Source organism: Diceros bicornis, chromosome 3, assembly GCF_020826845.1.
Source record: "Diceros bicornis minor isolate mBicDic1 chromosome 3, mDicBic1.mat.cur, whole genome shotgun sequence".
In the NCBI taxonomy this organism is placed as follows: Eukaryota; Metazoa; Chordata; class Mammalia; order Perissodactyla; family Rhinocerotidae; genus Diceros; species Diceros bicornis.
Window position 1 is genome coordinate 82,914,376 of NC_080742.1, and position 26,670 is coordinate 82,941,045.

The 26,670-nt window shown below is 39.1% G+C and overlaps 1 protein-coding gene across 5 annotated transcripts in view; it reads left to right on the forward strand.

Annotated features, from left to right (window-relative positions):
* CALD1 (caldesmon 1) overlaps positions 1–26,670 on the forward strand; it is a 181,632-nt gene that overhangs the window by 47,679 nt on the left and 107,283 nt on the right. For 4 of the 5 annotated variants that reach the window (XM_058530463.1, XM_058530422.1, XM_058530437.1 and 1 more), the window contains exon 2: positions 18,655–18,748. The gene's annotated coding sequence lies outside the window, so the exon portion shown is untranslated. Of the gene's footprint in view, positions 1–14,665; positions 14,741–18,654; positions 18,749–26,670 lie in introns of all 5 variants that reach the window. The other variant, XM_058530430.1, reaches the window with a different exon arrangement.

Below are 26,670 nucleotides of genomic sequence, written 5' to 3' on the forward strand. Positions count from 1 at the left end.
AGATCATACTGATATTTCAAATCTATCAAAGTACTGGGATAAATGTTCTGAGACCCAATTTCCAATGTGGGGAGGGGGTTGGTCCCACACCAACAAGCAATTCTTGGACATCAGCTGAGTGTCCTATAATTCAACTCAATTCTGACACTGTCTACCCAGAGATAGCATCAGATTCCACAGGTTAAGGGTGCAGTCCTACAAGACTGCCTCCCCCTCCCATTTCAGATGCCAGAATACCAAGTGGCTATAAATCAGAGGTTCTCAAGACCCCCTCCTTCCTTGGGTTCCATTAATTTGCTAGAGCAGCTCGCAGAACGCAGGAAATGTTTTACTTACTAGATCACCAGTTTATTATAAAAGGGTATAACTTAGGAACAGCCGGATGGAAGAGATGAATGGGGCAAGGCATGGGGAAAAGGCAAGGAGCTTCCACGTCCTGTCCCAGCACACCAATCTTCCAGCACCTCCACGTATTCACCAACCCAGAAGCTCTCCAAAGCCTGTCCTTTTGGGTCTTTACGGAGGCTTCATTACAGAGGTGTGGTTGATTAAATCATTGGCCATTGGTGATGGATTCAACCTCCAGCAGAGGTCGAGGACTGAAAGTTCCAACCCTCTAATCACAGGGTTGGTCCTCCTGGCAACCAATCCCCATCCTTAGGTGGGGTCCAAAAGTCATTAATATCTTTATCACTCTCATCACTGAGGAAGTTCCAAGGGTTTTAGGAGCTCTGAGCCAGAAACAGGAACGAAGACCAAATATATATTTCTTCCTATAAATTGCAATATCACGTGAGAGTAAGAAAAAACAGGCAAGTCAGTCATAGGCACCATTTGAAGAAGATGATGGTAAGTCCATTATGGGCTGAGATGGAAGATGGAGGAGGTGAATTTCCTTTCATCCTTTCCTGTTTAAAGCTACAGTAGTCCCCCCTTATCCACTGTTTTACTTTCCACAGTTTCAGTTACCTGCGGTCAACCGAGATCTGAAAATATTAAATGGAAAATTCCAGAAGTAAACAATTCCTAAGTTTTTAATTGCATACTATTCTGAGTAGCAGTAATGAAATCCAGCTCCATCCTGCCCAGGATGTGAATCACCCCTTTGTCCAGCATATCCACGCTGTGTACACAAAGCTCAGTTATCAGATCGACAGTCATGGTACTGTAGTGCCTGTGTTCAAGTAACCTTATTTAACTTAATAATGGCCCCGAAGTGCAAGAGTAGTGATGCCGGCAATTCAGATATGCTAAAGAGAAGCTATAAAGTGCTTCCTTTAAATGAAAAGGTAAAAGTTCTTGACTTAATAAGGAAAGAAAAAAAATCGTACGCTGAGGTTGCTAAGATCTACGGCAAGAAAAATTTTCTATCTCTTAAACTGTGAAAAAGGAAAAAGAAATTCATGCTAGTTTTGCTGTCACACTTCAAACGTGTATGTGTATAGGAAAAAACGTAGTATGTTTAGGGTTCGGTACTATCCTTGGTTTCAGGCATCCGTTGGGGATCTTGGAACCTATGCCGCGCGGATAAGGGGCGCTTACTGCATTTGTTTTTATATAAACTCAGAGGACCTCCTACAGAATCTGAATTGGGTATCCCCAGTCACTCACTTTTATAACCCAAGAAGGGCAACATGTTCAATAGACTATCACCGAGAGCCTTTTTGGGCAGCTTTTATTTATTCATCTTGGCTCTAAGTGGGCAAAAGGGGCAGGTCTCTGGTTTTTGTTACTGTGTAGAAGTATAATTACGGTTCCGTTGATGTGAATGGGTAAGCACTGGATCCGAACTGAAATTACAACTACGTCTAAACAGAGGACTCTGTGGCACTTTCCTTAGTAAAAAGTTGTTAAGTTTGGCAGTCCTCGTTTTATTCCCATCAAACATTTTCTTAGCCATATTAGGTTATATGGAAATAAGCCAGTATCACGGCTGGTGTATGAGTAAGTCTCTGCACTGAGGCAGTTTTGAGAGCCTTTCTCACCGGTTTGAAAAGAAAAGAAACAAATGTGGCTCAGAGTATATTTTGAAATATGGCTGGAAAGAAAAATAAAATCACCAATCCCAAAAGAATTAGGAATAGCAGTTGAGACCAAAATCAGATTTTTAAGCTGGAAGACTTGGAAAGATTTGGGTATTTGTTTGTTTCTTATTGAAAGGCTGTATCAATTTATTAAAAGCCCAATCAACCTCATGACAGATGCAGAGGAGGAAATTAGAACAAAACCACACCAGCTATCCCATGATTCTCCACTCTGAGGAACTGTAGACACTGGACTTAATTTCATTGTTTGTCAAATGGAGATGATATACAGTCTATATCACAGGGTTCTTATGAGAATCAAATGAGATAATGCATGATTCAACTATGACAGTGGAAAACATATTTATGTGCTTTCTGTACTTTCAAACTGTAACTTGCAGAGAAAAGTTGTAGCAACAGAGAAAATAATTTTTAAGTTATTTAACTAGTTGCTTTGGTATAGTTATTTTCTCTTCATTCAGAACTTACAATATTCTGCTTTGACACCTAATGAACATTCATCCATATATTCATTCATTTATTCAATCTACTGAGCACTCAGCAAGTACCAAACTCTTAATGAATATCCTCTCTGAAAAGAGATGATAAACCGTTAAAGCTTTCCTGACTATCTTATAGTTAGACACTCTTTTCAAATATTTTGACTGCTTGTTGGCCACTCATTCATCCATTCATAATTGTTGAGTGACCACTATATGGCAAGTAATTGCAAAGTGCTAAGAAATCAGTAAAACAAACAAACAAAAAACAGACATGCCCTCATGGAGCTCTCAATGTGGTAAGAAAGACCAACATTAAATAAATAGGTACCCAAACCTAAATGTCACTGCAAATTGTGATTATACATGAAGATAAATAGCAGAGAGCTATAAGAGAATAACATGAAGGTAAAAATCTGTACATCTAACAGAACAATTTTTAATTTCCTATCCTTTGGCAATAAATGGATAAGATACTTGAAGCCTTTGACATATAGCTTGTGCTTGTTCTGTAACACAAAAATAAGTGTGTTTGGGGGTATTGCAAATACTATTACGACTTTGACTTTGTGGGCTTAGAGAAAGCTAAGAATTATCCAAGTGAGAAATGTGCTGGTGTTACTAGGTAGGGGTGGGGGAATCATTTTAGTCTTAGAGAACAGCATGCCCCAAGGCTCTGTGGCCTGCAAGAGTTGGATCCGTGCAGGAAATTGAAAGAGAGCTGGTGTGACCGGATCACAAAGGATAGTGGCACAAGAGGAAGCTGGAGAGGTAGGCAGGGCCAGATCACATCCGGCATTGTGGGTTGTGGTAAGGAATTAAATCTATATTCTCAATGCACTATGAAGCTATTGAAGTATTTTAAGCAAGACAGTGACATGATTAATGTTTTAAAAAAGTCATTATTTGTAGAAGGCCAAAAGATTTGAACAGAGAGACCAGTAAGAGGATCCTGGAATAGTCCAGATGAGATGTGGTGGTTTGGATTGTGTGGTAGCAGCAATGATGAAGATAAATGGACTGTTTCAGGTAAATATTCTGGAGAGAAAATCACTGAATCTAGAAATTTATTGTGTGTAGAGTGGTGGGGAATGGATGGTGAGGAAGAAGTGTTTGGAGTGACTCTCAGGCCCAGGGCTCAAGCAACCAAGTGAATGCTGGTTCCATTTGCTAAGATGGGAGAAGCTTGGGGGACATGGACTATGATCAATTATATGCTTTTTTTGAAGGAAAAGTAGCAGTGCTTGAATGTTTTGTGAGTTGTAGAGAGAAAACAAAAGTATAAAGTATAATCCCCATCTTCATAGTGCTTTCACCCTAACGTTAAACCCACGGTTAATGCTTCTTCAACAGACCTTCTCAAATCACCGGAGGCTCTCCTATGATGTTATGGGTTGCCTCACTACTAGGACTTATTCTCTCTCCTCCCTTCCACTAGATGTGTCTACAAATAATGTGTTTGATTTTAATCGTTTAATTTGCTGCACTTTTGAGTTGTTTCATTTCTCAAGGCTCAAATGGATCAACCTTAAAAATCAGATTTTTAAAGAATTTTTTTGAGGGGTTCTTCTATAACCTTAGCAGTGAATGGATAATACTAGAAGTCTTTACCATTTTGTCTTGCAGTTATTTGCTATAACTCAACCACAAATATTTTGGTGGCATCGCAATTACTGTTCCAACTTCTCCAGGTAGTTATTTGGAAACAAGAAGAATCCACAAAAAAGAACATGTGATCAGTTTGATCCCCCCCAGAGGCCCTAAGCCCTCTACATTACTTAGCAATTAGAAACAAAGCGATTGAGAGTTAGGGATAAAGATTTATGTACAAGAATATCCATCACAGCAATTCTTATAATAGCCCAAACTTGAAATATTCTAAATGTCCAGTGATAGAGGAATAATTATGTAAACCATGATGTTATTAATCATGTTAAAAGAATGGTATAGGAAAATATGTATAAGTGAAAAAATTGAAGACGACATTAAATTTTCTTTTAAAATAGGATCATAAGTGTTGCTGAAAAAAAATCTAGAAGGAAATACATTGAACCTTTAAAGCAATCTAGGGCGGGAGAGATTTAAAGAGACTTTAAAGTTGTTTTTGACATATATGTCTATATTTTCTAAATTTTCTGTAATGAAATGCATATTTATATATCTTCCATAATAAGATGTGTAGTTGTATAGCATTCAGAGATAGGTCTGACTTTACAGATTCGATGATTTTGGACCTTTTGTAATAGGGTAAAATAGAAATAAAAGTAGTCTTGAAAAGCATCAGTATTTCACTGTCAACAACTAATTGTCATGTCCTGCGTGAGTTGCTGTGGGGACATAAAGCAGTATGAAAATGTGATTGCCCACTCAGGGAGCTTATGATCAAGTGCCTGCACTCTTGGAGTTCCCTCTTTTGGGTTCGAACAACCTAAAAACACAATAAGGACAATTTTGATTTTCATCTCTGAGTTCTTCCTTTTGAGCCACATCAGGAAATGAAAGGGCTCAGAATGAGAGAGAAAAAAAACACTCCCCAAACAATCTAAGTATCTATGCTGCCTCGATATCATTGAAATTCTGGCTAAATTTAGTATTTTCCTCTCTTGTTTTCCTAGTGTATTTCACATATGTATTTGTAGTTTTATCCAAAGTTGTGAGATGGTGTTTGTATGGAAGCTTAGTTGTTTTAAGTTATTCACAGTCGTTTGTTTTTCATTCTTTCGCAGTAATTTGTCACAATCACATTTTTATGTTCCAAACATATCAGAATTGTTGTCTTGTCTCTGGAAAGTATATTTTAGAACTTTTCCTTTGAAGCTGCAAGATATGTTTTACAGTTATGTAGATCAGCTCTATTCAGACTATAATTGTGCGTTTATATGCCAGAGTTCCATTTCAAAAAAGAGACAGAGAGCTGCCCAATAATTATTTGGTGGCAATTGCCCAAAAAGTTTCATTGAAAAAATTTATTTTTTCATTTAATTCAATCAACTTAGCTATAAATGGTGAACCAGATGAGGCGTCTGTTGGTATTTTAGTTGGCATATAGATAGAGGCATGGCTGTGTTTAAACAATTCTATCCTTGGGAGATAAATTTATTATATGTTCCATTTGAAATATTGTATCAATGTGGAAATGGGTTTCATTGGCCCATGTGTATCTTCACTCCATCCTCCATTTGGTTAATAACAAATGTTTTTAAAAGATAACAGCCTGGGTTCAAGTTTACGGCTATAACAGATTGAAATTAGGAGATTGCCCACTTTACCATTGATCATCTAATATAATTGCCAATAAAATATCAGTACCAGGCTCCAGTGAGATTCTTATTGTCCACCTTGTATCGGCTGTCAGTCTGGTCCTGGGAAGAAAGACACTGGGTTATGAATCGAGGCTTAGAAACGGAAATAACATTTGAGCATCCAGGGACTTCATTTATTTATTCTCTTAGCACATATTTATTGAGAAACTAATATGTGCTCAGAACTATGATAAGGAACTGGGGATACGGAAGTGAATAAGACATTAAAAGGGTAGATCGCATGTTAAGTGCTCTTACCACAATAAAATTTAAAAAAAAGAAAAAAGAACTCAAGCCAAAAAACAAAAAGAAGTGAATAAGACATAAAGCTTAATATTTATTTTTCCACTAAGGACTTAGCTCTGGGAGAGCAGAGATCTTGTCTCTCTCCATCTTTGTTGTATCTTTCACAAGTTACTTCCATTTAATAACTAGAAATAGAATTCCAAACTGGGCCTGACTTTTTATCTCATGAGATAGGAATAGTAGAAGAGCAAATCTCAAAATTTGTTTCTCCACATGACATACATGAGGAATGATATTCATGGGAAAGACCCACTCACAGGAACATACGTAGGTAGGCCTTTTTCTTCCACCCAAGAAAGATTCCTAGAATGCAATTGAGTGAGAGTCAAGTTTATAGGGATACACTTGAACCCTTCCAAATGTTTTAAAAGGTAAATCACGTGGAACCTCAAATTTCTGATAACACATCTCACTGGTAATAACACTGATTGAAACTCCATATGGAAAGCCACTGTGGTGAGCCACCTTACCTCGACAGATCTATTTTGATGTTCAAGTGCTTTGAGGTTAGGACAGTTGCTTGAAGGATTTGTCACTTGTTACACTGTCCCCACTATGTGATTACTACGAAGACAGCCCAAATTGCAAGGCCCACAAAGAACCAATTCTTGAGATTGTTGTTTAGAAGAATTTTAGCCCATGTTGGGAATCAAACAGTGGATTGATCTGATTTCTAAAAACAAATGTAGTGACTCATTTGTCCTAAAATAAAAAATAACCCACTCCTGCTAAATGAACTTGGTTGTTAAGTAACCAAATAGAAGCAGAATAGTATTCTGCAAAGAGAATGGATTTGGGGGCCCATATCTACCTACCACTAGCTGAGAGGGCTTGGGCAAACCATTTAACCTCTCTAGGCTTCTCCGGGTCCCATTTTTAAAATGTTGCCAGTAATACTTATCTTACTGATCTCCAGGGTTGCCATGAAAATCATTTGAGAAAAGGGATGTGAAAGCTCTGTTTACTGTAAAAGTGCTATGTGTTTGTATTCTTAACCCATTTCTGATGCCACTAGTCGCTTGGAAATCAGTCCACAAATGGCTGATCTCATTGATGGTAGAAGCATAATTGCTCTGTAACCAACCCACTTTGTCCCCATCAAGCATTCCAGACATTTCAGTGCAGGAATAAGGTCTCTGGGAAAAAGTCAAAAGGAGACTGATCAGAGGAATTCCACTGGCCCTTCCCAGGGCTCTGTGCACAAAATGGTCCCCAGTGCATTGTTATTTTGCTGTGTTTGCCGATGTCCACAGTTTCCAAGACGATAACAGACCAATAACTGGGTGATGATGAACAGAGTGAGTGTGATGTTATGCCAGTTTTCTAGTGCAAAGGCCTCTGCATCTTGTCCAAGGGATTGAAGCTTCTGCTGGCAGATCTCAGCTGGATGTGCAAATAAATAATGCAGAGGCTGACTTTCTTTAAAATGCTAAGGAATTACAACAACTGGTGAATTTTTTCAGAGCTGCACCCACTAATGGTTTCGCCTTTTGTTACACGGGTTGGACAAGGTGATTATAGGTTTTGACCTAAGCCCTGAGACCTACCACTGCTCAGTTTCCTATGTCAGTGTTTCGTGGTTCACATTAACTGAGCTCTGGATTAGGTCTTGGCACACAGCTCTGGGATGGAGGAGAGAGATGGGCAGCACTGGCTGAGTAGAAGGTAGAGATGAGGAACAGGATCATTCCACTTTGGGTGTTATTTTGCTTTGTGTTTTGGCTCCTCTTAAGCAACTGGCCATAAAAGAAGTATAATACTCGAATTTCAATCAGTAGTCAAAACTCACACTAGAAAAAGATTTAAGAATATTTTAAACAAAAAAGTACATGTTGTATAGTAGGAACATGAAAATCAATTCACTAAGTCAATAAAATGTGCTTAAATTTTCTGCTGAGTTGACTGAATTGAATAAATAATCCAATTGCTTTGATGACCTGTAGTCTCAACCAGAAAGTATTGAATTAGGACACTGCTTCTTTGTGAATATCCAAAATTCCTGAGTACCAACTTCACTGATGAGATTGTCAATAAATAAGAGTCTACTGGAATTAAAGGGATTTGATTTAGTTAAACTGACAGTTATTAAACTTATTCTATATGCCTGAGGGTGTGCTAAATTATACTGATAAAAGATAAATGATATGGTTCTTTCCCTTTCATATATGTCAATCATATTTCCTCAGTTTTGCCTTTCAATCACAAGCATTCTAATTTTTGTAGTTGCCTCTCTCTCTCGGTTCTATTTATTTAAGAAGCCATACACAGTTTCCTTTTGTGTGTGTGGTAAGAACACTTGACATGAGATCTACCCTTTTAACAAATTTTTAAGTGCACAATACCATATTGTTAACTGTGGCACTATGCTGTACAGTAGATCTCCACAACCTTCATCTTACATGGCAAGGATGTAGGAAGATCAGAACCCTCATACACTGCTAGTGAGAATATAAAATGGTGTAGCCACTTTGCAAAAATATCTCATGGTCCCTCAAACAATTAAACATAGAATTATCATATGACTCAGAAATTCCACTCTTAGGTATATACCCAAGAGAAATGAAAGCACGTCTACACAAAAACTTGTACACAAATGTTTTTAGCAGTATTATTCATAATAGCTAAAAGGTGGAAACAACCCAAATCACCATTAACAGATGAATAAACAAAATGTGATATTTCCATACAATGGCATATTATTTGGCCGTAAAAAGGAATGAAGTGCTGACATGTGAATGAACCTTGGAAACATTGTGCTAAATGAAAGAATTCAGTCACAAAAGGCTACATATTATATGATTCCATTCTTATGAAATGTCCAGAACAGGGAATTCTATAGAGACAGATTATAGACTAGTGGTTGCATGGGGTTGGGAGAGATCAGGGAGACTGGGAGGAGGCTGATGGCCAAAGAGCATAGGGTTTCTTTTTGAGTGATGAAGATGTTCTAAAATGGATTATGGTGATGGTTGCACAATTCTGAATATACTAAAAACTATTGAATTGTACACTTCAAGTGGGCAAACTGTATGGTATTTGAACTATATTTTAATAACACTGTTATTTTAAAAATAAAATAAAATAATATTTGGTAAATAGTAGATACCCAATAAAAAAATAAAGAAGACATGTAGATAGACACAGAGGCAGAAAAGAGCCAGGAAGACTACAACTGCTGGAAAATTTAATATACTTAAAAACTGACCATTTCTTATCACTCATTGGAGCCCAAGCACTTAACTTGGTGTCTTACAAACGATACTACAAACCTTGGTGCATATAATGATGATAGTGTTGGTGGTGGTGTTGATGATGCTGATGCTGATGGTGACAACAGAAACAGCTGCCTCTGCCTCACTGCAAGCTTTGGACTTTTTAACATCTACATTAGGTCTTTCTTGATGTATGATAGTTAAACCAAATTCCAGCTACAGGTACTCCATGATTCTGCAAAGAGAAAGATTACATTTTGCTCAAGGTCAACATCTCATATGTTTGTAGCCACAGGAAGCTTATCAAACACTGACATCAGCTACTTTCCCATGAGAAATTCAGAATTTCATAATGCCATAGATGACTTTCTCTCTCCTATTTGCTTCAGGCAAGAAGAGAACTTTTCATAGAGTTTAAAAATAAACATCTGACTTTCACCCAGCAGTGGATACATTCTTCTTGCTTCTCCAATCAGAAATTATCTTGCCTGTAAAAATCCACTCTCATTCATTTATTAACAATTGAAAGATTTTGGCCAGTGCAAATATCATCATGGATTATTCTTAATTCAAAAGTTGTTCAAGAAAAAAATAGGAAAGGCTGCAGCAAATAGGCACCATTTTAAGACATCAAAGCCCTTCCTTTGTACTATTATGTGATCTTATTCTGTTCTAATAAGAAAAATTTTTTCTTCTTCATTCTTGTACAAAATTGGTTCCTCTAAAAACATATATCTAAGCTACATCCTTTGCGCTCCATGAAATTTTAAGAGGAATTCAGCAAAATTTCCCTGGCTACATTTGCTAGTCCTGGCCACCTAATGATATAGAAATAAGCTAAGAGTTAATTCATTCTGCTTTCCAGATACAAATAACAAGGAAGGAGAAAGAGAAAGGAGCTAATGTCCATTGGGGCACTACAGAATTCTAGGTTCAGTAATAGGCCCTTTTTATGTTATCTCGTTCATTTATTAACTCACTCATCCAACAAACTTTTATGGAGCATATGTTATATGCCATGGAATATGCTAAATGCTTGAGATAGAATTATCGGTAAGATCATGTCCTTGCCGTCAAGAAGCCCATACTTGTACAATGGCAATGCCACCATAGAGGCATTAACAAAATACCGTGGGGGCACAGAGGAGGAAAAACTCTTCAAGGCAGTTATTATTGTCCTCATTTTAAAATAAGTAACTGACATCCAACAAAGCACTTCTCTAAGGTCATACCTCTCTTAAGTGTAGGCTTCTATGTGACCTCACAGCATATCTTCTTCCATGATCCCAGGCTACTTTCAAGGGAAAGACCTATGTCCAACCCAACTGAGTGGTTTAAAGCTTTGTCAGCAATTTAGCAAAGCTGTTTGTTGCAGAATGCCAAAAGAATTCTTACTTTCGGTGGATAATAGACTTTTTCTTGAATTATAAGAAAATTTCCTTAGTGTCTCACTTTATTTAGCCTGCTTGATAGCTAAATTCCTAACATAGTATCCTATTAATATACCTTGGCCCTCTTATTAACTCATTTATACAAATATCTCTGTATATTTCCATATGCATAATTCCATAGTAACATGAAAAATGTATCCCATGAAAATCAAGCGATTCTCCCACATATAAAAATTTACACAGAAATACAAGCATACTATAGACAAATGTTACTCAAGATACACAGGCAAAAACTTAAATGGAAACATACAATTTAAAAAAGTAATGAGGAAATCTTGTGCAAGGGCTTGATGCTGGAGACAAATTTGGGAAGGTGGGTGGTTGAAAGTGAAGAGGAGAAACAGTCTGGTTAGTAAGCAAGGGGCTGAAGGCACTGTGAAGTTTCACGTCTTAAGATGATAAGTAGTCCTTGTATTTGAATTGCTTTGGTATGGGCCACTTGCAAAAACATTCAATATTTCCCTTCTAAGATATAGTAAGCCAAACTATATATCTGGAAAGTTCACTAAGTCTTTGGTAAATAATCCTGTGTTGACTTTTAATTTAGAAATAACTGGTCAAATTGATCCCAGCCTTCCTGACTATAATTTTCCCCCTGCAGAGTATATTGATTTGTATTACCTTATTGTTTTCTCCCATTGTCTGTCTTTGTTTTTATTACTTTATTTTCCTTCTGGTATAATATATGACTGGGGATATTGAACTTTCATGATTTTGTAGATTTTGAGCTCATAAATTCCCTTTAGTTGTCATCTTTCCAGACCGGGGCTCCATCTATCTCTATTCACATGTTATAAGAATAATCTTTGCTTGATGTATAACATACAGAAAAGTGTATAAATCATAATTGTACAGCATGATGAATTTTCACAAAATGAACGCAATGGTTAGTCAGCACCCAGATCAAGAAACAGAACTTTCCCAGCACCTAGAAGCCCCGCTTGTGCCCACAGTCACACCTCCTCCCCTCTCCACCTCTGCCCCAGGATAACCATTATCCTGATTTCTAACACCAAGCATTAGTTTTACCTGTTTTTGTATTTTATATTAATAGAATCCTATTGTATTTGTGTGTGTGTGTCTGACTGCTGTTGTTTAACATTATGTTTCTGAAGTTCATTGCCTGAGCAATTCTTAGATCATTCTAATTTGCTATACAGTATTTCATTGTTTGCCTGTCACAATTTATCCATTTTACTATTGATAGACATTGAGGTGATTTTCAGTGTGTGGCTATTATGAACAGTGCTGTTATGAACATTCTATTTTGCCTTCTGATGAACATACGCATGGATTTTTTGTGTGTATATACCTGGGAGTAAGATTTCTAGGTCACGGGGTATACAAATATTCACCTTTAGCAGATATTCCTAAATATTTTTCCGTAGTTATTGTACCAATTTACATTCCCAGAGCAGCGCATGAGAAGTGCAGAATCACCAACACTTTGAATTGTTGGCCTTTTCAATTTTAGCTATTCTAATGGTGTAAGGTTTTAATTTTTAATATTTCTAATAATGAATGAGATTGGGCACTGTTTCATATGCTTTTTGGCCACTTTAACATCCTCTTTTGTGAAGTGCCTATTGAAGTCTTTGCTATTGGGTCATCTATCTTTTTCTTATTGATATCTGGAAATGCTTAATATATACTGTTACAAGTTCTTTGTCAGATATATGTACTGCTGTTATTTGTCTCTCAATCTATGGCTTGCCTTTTCACTCTCTTTATGGTTCTTAATTTTAATGCATTACACTTTATTGATTTTATTCCTTTATGGTTAATGATTTTTATGTCCTGTTTACAAAATCTTTGCCTATCCCAAGATCATGGAGATATCTTCTACTTTTTTTCTGAAACTTTTAATGTGTAAGTTTTCATGTTTAGGTGTATAGTCAATCTGGAATTTTTGAGGAGGGGGAAGAAGTCAAGATTTGGTTTTCTTTTTCTCCATGTGGCTATCCAGTTGAAGTGCTGGATGATGTTACTTTCCTCCACGTAGGATTACCCTATCTCCTGGTAGCTTGATAGAGTTGAGGAAGTTCACCTTATTCGAATAGGGCTAGTTATTTGAAACTCATCTGCCATTTTTTGACTCCATTGACCTCTAGTTTGCCCCCTCTCCATGGATGAACCCTCCAAGGGTCCTAACTGAGATTGTATCCCAAGACACTTTCTTCTTTTTCTTTTTTTTTACTTGCTTCCATTTTTTTTTGTCAAAGTATAATTTACATACAGTAAGATTTACTCTTTTTAGTGTACAGTTCTGCAAGTTTTGACAAATGCATACAGTTGTGTAACAACCCCCACAATTAGATATAGAACAGCACTATCGACTCCAAAATGGTTCTTCCTTTTTGAACTTTTTTTCCTACTCAGCTTCGGGAGACTGCCTACAACTGCTATATGTTTTGGAAACATTCTGCTTGGTTTCTTGTTCTTCTACAGCCTCTTGTCCTTTGATTCTTAGGGATTCAGCAAATGCCTTGGGGAGAAATCACTGAATATGATGTCACTTTTCCAGGCCTCCCGTCTCTGCAGGATATTGGCCCCTTTAAGCCTTGGTTACTGCAGCAGCTCTCTGATGCCTTCAAACAGATTTTGGTTTTTTGGAATTTTATTCAGATTTTCTAGTTGTTCTCAATGAGAGCATTGGACTGCCACAAGTTATTTCATTACAGGCAAACACTTAAGTCAGTCTATCTACATTAAACAGACTCATTAAGACCCTCCTCCAAAAATTTTTCATTTTGTATAGATCTCAAAAGTGTAAAAGAAATGTCAATGTTGGCAGCTATGACTACACCAAGTGTTAGGTCATGGAAAGAGCCTTGGAGTCAAACAAATCTGGGTTGCAATTCCAACTCTGCTACTTGTTAACTAAGTGACAGTGAATCTGAATCTGTTCCCTTGCTTTCAAAAGGGGATAATAAAAACAACTGGTTTCACAGTTCTCTTTTTAGGATTAAATGAGGTAACAGATATCAAATACCATGCACATAGTAAGCATTCAATAAAGTATAGATATTATTATGTAATATATTATCATTTATCTTGGAGCTTAAAATACACTCATCTCTTAGAAATGATGGAGAAGGGGTGAGGGGAAGTGGTCCCTGAAAAGCAATACCCTTCTCTGAGCACCCTGTTAGATGCTGAAAAGGGTGAGTTCAATTGACTTTGTTTTATTTACAACCATAACAAGGTCATTCACAGTTACCAAGACATACACAATACATTTTTTTTTTCTTTAAAAGATCATAGAATTATATAAAATCCCTCTGAGTTGGAGGGACCTTAAAAATCTATTCCAAATGCTTCATGTTACAGATGAAGGAATTGAGGGGCCAAGAGTAGTTAAATGACTTGGTCAAGGTCAATTCACTCATTAGTATTTATTTAAGTGACCCGAATTCCCTGAGATCACATATTTCTTCCCTTCTAAAATACTCCTAGCTCCCATATTCAACTATAAATGTAAAACAGAGACAAATCACAAGAGACAATTATTAATGTTTTATTGTTACTGGCTCGTTCTGACTAAAACCCATAGATCTATTTTTAAATATTTTATTTTAATTTCCATCCCCACAAATTATGTGACTTCCTGCCAACTAAGACTGAAATAGCTACTTACCATTCCTTTCCCATTCCAAAGATTGTGTCCTGTAGCTTTTAGTTCTTCTGTCTATTATCAAGAAATATTCTGCTTTATCCTCCAATGCACAAGACTGAAAGGAGCTCATAAACCCAGAGAAAGAAGCTCTCTTCAAGTTTACCAAGTGAAAGGGGATGCAGAGGGACTTCTATCCTTCTGGGCATTGGGTGCACAGGTGGCCATGTTCATCCCTGGCACTCTCTCCTCTATAGGCCGGGACAGATCACCAGCACCACAACCACCCTCATCATTTCCAGCAAAGGCAGTGCTTTGAGGAGCATTTTTTGGTAAGTCCCTTTGTTCAGCACATCTTTCAGCGTGTGTGTTCTGCTAGCAGACAGATAAGCCTGAATCCCACGTGGACCAAATAACTTGGAAGAGTTTCATGATCACAGAAAACACAGTCATCTCATAAAAGCCTCTACTTCACACCAGGACTCTCAGGGGCTCCTCCTGGAACACTCTTTCCCTGGATCTTTACATGGGTTACTCCTTCCTAGAAATGTATTTTCAGCCTAGGTGTCTCCTTTTTGGAGAGACCATCCCTCACCATCCAACATCCTGCAGTGGCCCTCTATCGCATCATGCTGTTTTATTTACTCACTATCAGAAACATGTGTGTTGTCTATACCCCACCAGAATCTGTGAGAGCAGAGTCCTTGGTCATCCCTGTGTGTCTCATCCCGGCTCAGAGTACTCACTCAATGAATAAGTGAATGTGGGCATGTATACTTCCAACACACGCATCAGCCTGGGTCAGCTTCTGGGTTTGAATACTGACCTCACTGCTTACTAGCTGGCTGAATTTAGGCAAATTAATTAAATGCAGTGAACTTCTCAGTGCTTATCCTAACATAAGAATACGTATCTCACTGGATTGTTATAGTGACAAAAGAGATAGACGTGTGCAATGTGCTTAGCACAGTGCCTGGGCCTAAAAGCCCTTAATACGGAGTAGTTATTAGTATGTCCATAATGAAAGCAGAGCATATCATAAAAGAGTCACAGAGGGATTTTTAATATAAACATTAATATTGAAATCAAGGGGTCCTAATACAAAGACATAAGGTAAAATTTTAAATTAATTAAAATCTAGTTCTTCTTGTTGGCTACACAGTTACTCATTTTATAAAAGATCCCTAATTTACTTTGCAATAACTCACTATTATGATAAGTGAAATATTATATTTGAGACCCTCTTCTTGATATCCATTTGGAAAATGACATCTTTCTGTGAACACTTGTGGTAGGAATTTTAAAGTTTTAACAACTCTTTGCAAATATGTACTGGCAATGTTTTTCTATTTGTGTAATCTAGGAAGGTGCTAGTTTCTGTTTCTTGTGCTGCTGAATGACTTTAGCCAGAGGTTTCCTGAGTGTTTTAAGAAAATCACTACTCTTGGAGGACTAGAAATCTAATTGAGAGGAGAGAAATTCCTCCTTTCCTTTTATTACACCTTGATTCTCCCGTAGCGAATGCTTTCATATAAAACCCAAATTTCTCCACGTGCCTGAGCAGACAGTTCAATCAAAGGAGCAATAAATAGCACCTGGCTGTTCACCACTGGCTGGGAAGGGGACTGTGAAATGAAGATAGGCTCATTTGCCTAGTGCAGTCCAGCTCTCTCCCTTCCCCTCTTCCTTCATCTCAGGTCTTTCCCTTACTTACCATGTCCAGTCTGGACTCAGCTTTGCCTGCAGAGACTTCCAGCAACTGCTTCTGAGCCAGGTCAGCCAGAATCTATCTATGTGTTGGGCACTGAATCAAAAGTTGAAAGGATCCAGTGAGTAATGGTTTGCCCAGGCATCTATTAGAAGTTGCAAGGTAACTGACAGTAGAGAAAGATCTTAAAACAGGGAGTAGGAACTTCATCAAACTTTTGCCCTTTGATCCTAAGTCTGAAAATAGAAAGGAAAATATATCTGAAGACAAACTCCACTTGTAGTCACTTGGCCGTTCACTTGATGGTTTCTCCTGAAGGCGTTTCTGTCTCCATCTCACTAACAATATAGTACATGGACATATACACAGACACTATAGACCGAACAAAATTTTTTTGCACTGATAGCACTTTCTTCCTCTATTTTTTCTTTATTCATTCCTAAATTTAAAAATAAAAATACTAGAGAACTGGGAGCCGGGAAAAGGGAAACTAGACGAATACATACTGACCCTGCTAGAGGGTTTGGGGAAGGAACTGTGAAATTTTTCTCTATAAATTTGTGTCTCTCAGTATGTTCATTTTCAATCCAGGCAAGTAACTCCCAGCTTTCTTCTAGTCTCCTATGCCTTCACTGAAGCCTGAGGGTCAGGGATGGGAGGGCTTGTGGGGTGGGCACTGTAATCTACATCAGAATATAAGGAACTTTTTTTAAGATGCAAATCCCTGGGCACCTCTACGGAGTATCCCATAAGGAATTTTTAAAACGCTCCCCCAGAAGATTCTGATATGCAGCCAGTCTGAGAATTCTAAGGAGACAGTATACTAGAAGCGCCATGAGGCCAAGAACAAAGGCTATTTGTTCATTGTCATACCCCCAATATGTTTCCTGGCATGTAGAGGGTGCTCAATCCATATTTGTTTATAAATTTACCTACAGGAACACATTCTTTGTAATTTGTTCTCATCTAAATTCCATCCTCTAGTACTCTGTTAATCGTTTAGCAAGTGGTCCTTGATTTGGAAGGAGGAAAAAGAGAGCAGAGACTGCTTTGAGAAATCGAGGAAAGATAATACACAGAAAACTTGGCCTACAGTTTTGGGGAGTTCACAATCCCCCCTGAAACTTATCAATGGGTTCCATTCATTCCTTCATCAAATATTTCTTAACACCCCACTGAGTGCTGGCACGGGGCTAGGAGCTGTAAGGAACCAGATTATGAACAGGTTAGACAAGTGTTCCAGCTAGGAGATGTCTCACAGATTTTCTTATCTCCCTCTCCTCAGATTTATAGAAAAGATCTCCAAAATTTGGCCCACAGTAGAAGAAAAGGAATTTAAATGGGATTTGGAGTTCTTCCCACTTTCTGGCTTTGTAACCTAGAAGTGTAATTATATGCTTTATCACTCCAACTAGATTTTAGGCTCCTTAAGATCAGGGCCCACATCCCCAGAACTCAGAGCAAGGTACTTTAGATGTAAGACAATACAACAATTGCTTAGACACTTGCGTTTGGGACAAGTAGGAAGAGGTGGTAGAGGTTGAGGGAAGGGAGCTGAAGATAGCCTGTGACTGCTGAAGAATAAAGAAATGATGGCACCTGGTTTAGCTAACTAATTTACAAGCCTCTCCAGGTTCCCTGATCCCAAGCAGCCTTTCCCAGATGGATACAAACCATAGATAACATGCTAGGCAGGTTTTTGTTTTGTGTTTTGCCTGTGAAACCTGAAATGAGACTCTGGGAATCCAGTGTGAGTCCAAGCCAGCCCCTTAACCTCTGTGAGCTTCTGTTTTCTTCCAATGCAAAATGGCAGAGGATGAGGAAGGGGAAAGCAAGTTATGTTCTTCAGGTCCACTTGAGACCCATTTTTCTACTAAATGAAAGGCAAATATTAAAAGCCCAAAGTCACATTTCCCATGCTGACACTCAACATCCCTTGTAGAATCATGTTGGGGTAGGTTTAGGGGTGTGAGAGTGATTTACTGTCACAGTTATTATTTTGTTGGTCCTTCTAATGTTTAATATTTATTGCTGTGTTTCAACTGCAAGAGCATTAACTCTAGATTATATCCTGATACATTTCTATAATTATTTGTAATCCTCCAGAGCCTCCTCTTCTACCAACTAGTCAAGTTCCTAATAATCAATAGCAGAAGACTTTGGACAAAGCAAAGGGTCCAAAGAGGCTTGAGAGTCTGGAGCTTAGAAGACTTGGGGGTTGAGCTTACAGAAGGGGTGCCCTTGACTATATTCTAAAGGCTTTCATCTTCGACTATTGGCATTTGTAATACTCCCTGTTTTGTATTAACTATATCATCTTCTCTACCCTATTATTTAGAATAATCTAGGGGTTGACTCTGTAGTCACTGTATTTATTTTCTTTAAAATGCACAATATCTATTTATATCTATGCCTTATTTCCCCTTTAAGGTCCTAACAACAATACCTGAGGAAGAAATGATATTTTAAAATATATAGTCTACATTAATGAAAATTCATTACACTTAATTATGTTTCCATCCTCCTTGTTTATACCAGGTATCATTAAAACATTGCAAGACCATCCAGTTGAATTCCACAGGGATTGGTGATCAACCAGAAGGCTCAGAAGTGGACATCTGACTGCTTACCTGTGAGTAGAGTTCATGTGGTTTTCAGGGGTGGGGGGCTCTGCTCTCAGCAATTATATAGCCTCTCAGCCTGATTTTCTAAATTCTTGCACCTAGAGATATATGAGAAACCAGTCTTTCTGCTACGCCCCTCATAGTTTACTTAATAATCAATTAATCTAACAAGTTTGGAAGGAATTGCTTTCCTTTCTCCTCCTGGGAGGAGAATTTCTACCAGAAGAAGGTCTACCAGGGGAACAGGAAGACGGGATTTCAGAAAGGAGAGGATGGAGAAACTAAAGGAAACTTCAACTGTTCACAGTTTTGCTGAGGTTGGCACCAGAAGGAAGAAAAATTTTTCAGGAATTGCACAGTTCTCAGGCAATTATCGTTTCAGGACTATGTCAGTTGTACCCTCTATTAGTTTGCTAGAGCTGCCATAGCAAAAGACCCTAGATTGGGTGGCTTAAACAACAGAGATTTATTTTCTCACAGTTCTGGAAGCTAGAAGTCCAAGGTCAAGGTATCAGCAGATTTGGTTTCTTCTAAGGCCTCTCTCCTTGGCGTGCAGATGGCCATCTTCTCCCCATGTCTTCACATGGCCACCCCGTTGCGTGCACACATGTTTGGTGTCTCTCTCTGTGTGTCCAGCACTTCCTCTTCTTATAAGGATACCAGTCACATTGGATTAGAGCCCAACCTAATGACTTCATTTTAACTTTATGACCTCTTTAAAGACCTGATCTCCACAGATGATTACATTCTGAGGTACTGGGGGTTAGGACTTCAACATATGAATTTTGGGGGAACAATTCAGTCCATAACATGATAACATGTCATCATAATTTTTTTCTCTAATATGTTGATTTTTAGTTTATTGCATATGGACCTCCCTCTGATTCTCCTCTCCTGAACTCCCTTAGCATGTACATCACTCCCAGAGCATTTGTTTTTTCTACGGTGTGTTGTAGTCCTCTGTGAACAGTTCTCAATTCCCTAGGACATTTATATACTTTACGAAATTGAAGAGTGTGCCTTTTACACCTCTCACAGCACTAGATGGAGGAGGTTTTGCATACAGAAAACATTTAATAATATTTATTAAATGACTGACTGACTGACTGAAAGGATGGATGATTAGATGCAGCCTCTGCACCTACAGTTTATTTGCTTTAAGACTATCTCCAAATGATGATTATTATTAGCGCTTTCTCCTCACTTGCTGTCCCCTCCTCCACCCCACAACAGGTGGAAATAAGTCAAGGCTGGAGAGAGAGCTGAAAGAAAAATATGATTAGCTGATGGCAGGAGAGTTACCTCTCTCCTCAAAGAGATAGGAGACAGTAAATAGCAGGAACCTGCCCCAGATAAGGTCATCCTTCCATGAGAACACTGTTTTGGGAGCCAAGAGGGAAGGACGATGAGTTTAAATTGGGACTTACTGAGTTTGAAGACCTGTGGGAGATCCAAGGGCATGTAGACCACAAAGGATATGCAAGTCTGAAGCCTCAGGTGAGAACTAGAGGCAGAGATGTTCACAGTCATGATCTACACATAGGAATTAAAACCATGACAGTGGATGAGGCCACCCAGAAAGATTGTGTGGGGGGAGAGGAGCAGTGGTTTAAAAATGCCACCAGAACTTGTATGTAGAAAGCTTTCTTGGTAAATAACTGGAGAGGGACCCTCCCAAGAGAAAGAAATCCACATGGTACTTCTCATGAGGGTTTGTAAGAACACGTATCTTAGCAATGTGTACGTCTATCTATTTCTCTCTCCTCTTTTTTTTTTTCAAAGAATTATTTTATTTTATTTTATTTTATTTTTGCTGAGAAAGATTCTCCCTGACCTAACATCTGTTACCAACCTTCCTCTCTCTCTCTTTTTTTCCCTCCCCAAAGCTCCAGTATATAGTTGTACATTCTAGTTGTAAGTCCTTCTAGTTCTTCTATGTGAGCCGCCACCACAGCGTGGCTGCTGACAGGCAAGTGGTGTGGTTCCATGCCTGGGAACCAAACCCGGGCCCCCGAAGTGGAGCACGCCAAACTTTAACCGCTAGGCCATCAGAGCTGGCTCTCCTCTTATATATTTTTTTGGCTCTATTTTATTTCTTCTTCTGTCCTCTCTTTTGGGGGCTATGCCCCAAACTATTCCTGTGAGGCTTGACCTACCCAACTTTGTTCCCCTCTAGCTAACTCTACCCATGAGCATGTGTTTGACTGGCCAGCCACCTGCCCAGGGCTCTTGTACATCAACACTTTCCTTTCGGGCTCTTTTCTTCATCAGCCAATCAGAGCTGATCAGACCAGACAATAGGGGAGGCCTGAGATTAGACTCCTTAACTTTCAAAGAGATAGAAGGCAGGTCCTTTCAGGGTCAAGTGGCTGGGACTTGGTTGCCAGGGGACATCATCCTATCTAGACAGTCAGTGAAGGGCCCAGTTGAAGAGAATGTACCTCTTTTGCACTGAATTCCCTCCTTAGTCCATTGTTCCCTGCTGATCTCCCCACACCACCTGTGCCCTTGAGGAGGCTTTGGCAACATTTTAGGGTTTCACGTCCGGGCTAGGATGGGGCTGGTGGAGCATGAATGGGCCAGGCTGTGGGTCAAGATGGCCATAGCAAGCTTCTCCACTTGGCCCCACCGTCAAATGTCATTTCTAATGCAGCCATGTTTACCTGAGCACTGAATTTCCCTAATTTTTCCTGCTTACTGTGATGCCAATGAAGGCATTCCTTCATTCATCTTCTATTTTCTAAAGTGTGATTTCTTTTCCTTTAAGTCGCCTCCTTGCTTTTTTGCTTTTTTCCTCTCTCTCTCCCTTGGTTCTCTATCTTTAGCAGAAACCACTGATCTTTCATTAGATTGTCTGATTATTACCAGAAGAGGATATCAGAGATCTGGAAGCTTCCTTCTTCTCAGCATACCCTCCTCCATTTTTTTGTAAATGAACTTTGAGATACCAGCTTTCTACAGGTACCCACTTCCACACTTTCCTATTGCTGTTCTTCAAGTAGTCAGGAAAAAAACGCCAATTTTATTCACAGCTACCCAAAATGTTAATGACACCTGAATCAGTGATTTTTACGTTAATTGCTAATTACATAAAAGGAGAAAGGAGAAATTTTGAAGTCAAGAGAAAACAACTCTGCAATGCATGAATGGCCTAGGTGGGGTGTTCCAAATGAATGATGGCTGCTGGCCAGCATAGTTGTCTCCTGACTGTGTTTCATTAATTTCAGTCAGCTATAGGATTTGGAGAGAAAGATAATGTTCCTATGAGCATGTAAAAGAGGTGCTTTGAGTTGTAAGCACCTAGCAGGCTTTACCCTTGTTTTAGAACAGCATAAATGGGAGATTTTATGACCACCGTGGGCCAATATTTTTGGAGTCAGTTGAAGCTCCAGATGGAGTGGAAAGAGAAATTTTTTTTCTTTTCTTCCTCTTTTCTTGGGTTTTGCAGAACGAGCTCCCTGGACACACTTGACAAAGTGCTCAGTCTCCTGTTTAGTTCAAGTGTGCCCAAACTTGTTGTTGCAGGATCTGAAGGGGTTTTTCTTACACTAGGAGTCTTTTCTACAGATTTCTGTTGGTGGCTGTAAAACAAGGCTCCTGTGTGAGAAGGTCTTGAATCCACTTCCTTCCCCAAGAGTCTCCCCCCATGGAGACTGCTCTCAGGTCCTTGTCATGGGGTATAAGGAGGAAAACACGTGATGAGCCCAAGTTTGGTTAAGGATTGAGGGGACACGAGGAACACGGATTCCCATGGTCTTCCCAACATTCCAGAAACCTTCGTGATAAGGACATTCCAGCATCACCACATGCAGATTTTATAACTTTGGCCAAACAATGGAGTTTCCCTGGCCGGGGAATTGCACCTGGCCTTAAGAAGGCCCCCCATGGAAGCACACATTCCTGCCTAGCACAGCTACTGACAGAAAGAGGTTGTGCCAGGGTGGACAAGCAGAGATGGGGCCACAGATAGCAGAGAGAAAAATAGACAATGGTGCCAGGAGTTCTTACCCACAACTCTTTTCCAGCCTTTTGTTCCAATAAGCATGAGTGAGTATGTAGTAAAGAGAAAAAGAATGTGTTATTTAGCTTTCAACCCAAACCATCAAAAGTCTTACCTGAGGTTCCAACTGTGATAGAATTTGTACAGTTCAAGGACACAGACTCAAGTGCTTCCCTATTCTGCTTTCGAGTGTTCAACAGAACAAAGTTGTGAACATCTTGCACTACTCTGTGGAACAGTACTCCAGTAGGACTTAAGAAGAATAAGCTCTCAATCCGAGGGGGAAAAAACTGAGACATTTTCCTTCCTCCTATTCTCTGTAACCCAGTCCAACTTAACGCCAAATTAAATCTAATTTTTTTTTTTAAATCGACTTTCACTAGAGGAAAAGGCAGAGCTGCATTCCCTGAAACAGATATTTTAAGCCAAACCTATTGCTTGGGGTTTTTTTCCTCCTCCTTTTTGCTAATTCAAAACAAAATGTCTATCATTCACTCTAACACCAGGCTTTAAGAGCTGGAGACAAATGGAGTCTGAATATTCACGCCAATGTGATACAAATGAGCTGTGATTTCAGGATGTTGGCTGTTTCTCTGACAGAGGAAAAGAGCAGTTGACTAGTTTAATATCTTTGGCTGAAAACACTTTGTTAAAGAGGGATGGAGAAGGCCAACATTAATATTGAGTCCTGTTATTTAATAACTAAAAATGATATATTGTGGAATGGGGCATCCTGAGTCTGGGGAAAAGTGTGTTTATCATATCCAGAAGATGCAGAGGGGGTGTGAATACAAACATATGGTGGGCCCGAAGGAAGGAACTCTTCTAAAAGCATTTTCTCCAAGTTCTTCAAAGAATTCCTTCCATAAGCATATTATACCCACAATGTGAATCTGAATCCATCACTGACTTACAAAATTTACAAATATAAAGACATTTATTATAATGAGAAACTCCGGGGACACATCTAACTGCCTCTCTCAGATTGCTGGATAATGGTTTAGAAATAAAAGATGCAGTTGTAAGCTGGGGTTGATGGGGGAGGCTTGTGACCACCATTAGCACCATCTGTCCTTTTTCTTGTTCCTCAAATGTATATATTCAGTCACTTATTCATTTATTCATTCTATAACCATATATTGAATTGGACCTTCTCCATCCCAGCTGCTATATTAGATCTGGGCTACATTAGCAATTTTAGTATTCCTTCATTCTCTCCTATAAAATGAACTTTTTTTTATTTAATGCAATGGAAAATTTGGTGAATCTAATCATGTGTTCATTGATGTAAATTGTGATTTCTGATTCTTTTATTTATTTTTCACTGGCCTCATCCTGGCAAAGAGTCATAATATTTTAAATTTCTCTGCCCTCTCATCCACCTATCATACTTAATTATGTGGTTTATAGGCAAAACACTGCAATGCACTGGCTATATCTGTAATTCGACTTTTCTGCCAATTGCTTTGAAGCATGATGCATTATTGACCCGACATTGTTTGTTTCCTGAATTTCGGTTTTCATGAAACATTTTTTTAAAAGGAGACATAACTGTAGTTTCAAAGTAATTGGAAATTAAAAGCAAAGTAAGGGTGCTCTGACATTTGTATGAAATGCTCATAAGAATCAAAGGTGAGAGACCCAAAGTGGATTTGCCACCAAACCATGGAGCTTAAGCCACAAAGCCTCTCCTCTGAACAGGTCCCTGCCACACCCCTGCCTAGTTTTTTACATTTAATGTTGTATTCTCTTTCTTAAAGAAGACCTCCCAAATAATCTTCAGATCCCACAAAACTTGGATCTGCTCTGAGACTGACACAAACAGATAAACTTAAATGATGTATCTTCATGTTTAAAGCTAATTAAATGAAAAAAGCAAAGAAATGATCAAAGTGTGAAGTATTGTATTTTATTTTTTTAAGGCTTTAGGACGAATTCAGCTTATTTTCTAAAGCTAACCCCACTTAAATGAAATGATAAATCAATTTGGCAAAGCAGAAATTAACATAGACAGGAGATTCATTTTTACTTCATAAATAAACATTAAATATGAACTTACCCTCACATGGAACAGGCCAAATCCTCTGGATAGGAAGCAGCTCCTAGTGAGGGGCATTTGTAGAGGAGCCTAGATGCATCCAGGCAATGAGAAGATCATTTCGTCATTGAGGTTCTTGCCGCAGTCTACCTTGTATTATGCATTTACAGGTCCTGTGAGATGTAGCATCGTGCTGTGATTAAAAGCACAGACTCTAGGGCCAGGCTGCCTGGATGTAAACCCAGCTCTGTCATTTACATGTTCTATGACCTTCGGCAGATGACTCACCTTCTCTGGGCCTCAGTTGTTTTATCTGTAAGATGGGGACAATAAGGATTGTTATAAAGATTTAAATTGATGTTTATAAAGTTCTTAGAACTGTGCTCAGTACATAGTATGTGCTCTATAACTGTTGGCTAAATAAATAACCTCCCCATCTAGACTGTAGGCTAGTAGGGGTTCACTTGGTGGGTCAGCCTTGCAACCCCGCACTGTGCCTAGCCTGGCACATGACCAGCCATTAACGAATGACTGTATACATCAGAGGTCACAAACCGACACCCCAAGACCCACATCAACCTGCAAATGTGCTTCCCTTGCCCAGTCTGGTTTTTTAAAATTTGAATTTGAATGCTCTTAGGGATGCATGAATTCTCCATTACCCTATAGGCCACCACTCCTCAAATATTTATCTCTTTGGTCCCTAAAAGCATTTGAGTTTGTCATCCCTGGTGTAAATGAGTGAACACATAATATGTGAACGCTCCTGTAGTTACAGCTCATATAATCAGAAGTATGGAGATGGGGCCAGTGAGGAAGTACAATGAGAGCCACTTCCACCCCCCGGGGCCCTCCCTGCAAACAGTGTTCTGGTTAACTACCCACCCCTAGTTCCACACTAGAAGTCATAGAAGGGAAATGAGTACCTACCTAGAGCAGAGCTGTGCCCTACCTAATGTCGGAAGAGTGTGTTCATCATGGACTGAGTTGACCAAGGCTGTATCAGTCACGACAAGCTAGGTTATGCTGGGGTCCGAGACAACTCAAAAGCCCAGTGACTTAAACAACAAACGTTAGTCACTCATGCTTTCTCTCCAACCCGGGATAGGCAGGGCTCTCTGGTCCACATCATTGTCATCCCTACCTGAGGCCCAGCCAACAGCTACTACCTGGAAATAGTGCTGCTTACCATGGTAGAGAGAAACAAAATCTCTGAAGGGTCTCACAACAACATTAAATGTTCTGCCCCAGAAGTGACATGACACTTCTGTTCACAACTCAGTCGCCAGAATGAGTCTCTCGGCCCCAGCTGACCACAAGGAAGACAGCAAGTATAATTCTATAATGTGCCAGAAGGGGTAAAACAGGAACATAGGGCAAACAGCATTAACAGCCATTGCTGTAGCATTTTTTTGGAACTCAGATTCTCAGGCCAGAATCTTTTCAATAAGTTCAACTCAGCAAATATTTCCTTGCAGCTATAAAGGCATAACAGCAAAATATCCAGCACTGTGAGGGGACAGCAAAGGAAACCTAGGCCCTGACTGAGTAGCTTCAAACTTGCTCAAACGAGAGAAACATGATAAAACATTTGAATGACAATGCCATAGAGTATTGATCACCAAAAAGAACAGTGCCAACAATGCTTCAGAAGTTGAAAGAAAGGATGGCTCTGGAATAAAGATAGGACTGAGCTAGACTCTAGCTAGAAAAATACAAGGAATTTGCAAAAGGAGTGGAGGGCACTTCAGGTAATGAGAGAAAGGAAGCAGGGACAGAGGCCCCAAGGCAGAAATGAGAGCTAGATCATTGCGGGACTGTGTCTGCATGTGAGGGTGGGGTCAGGAGTGGAATCATGTGATGGGTGCAGTGAAGCCGTTTCATGGAGGCCT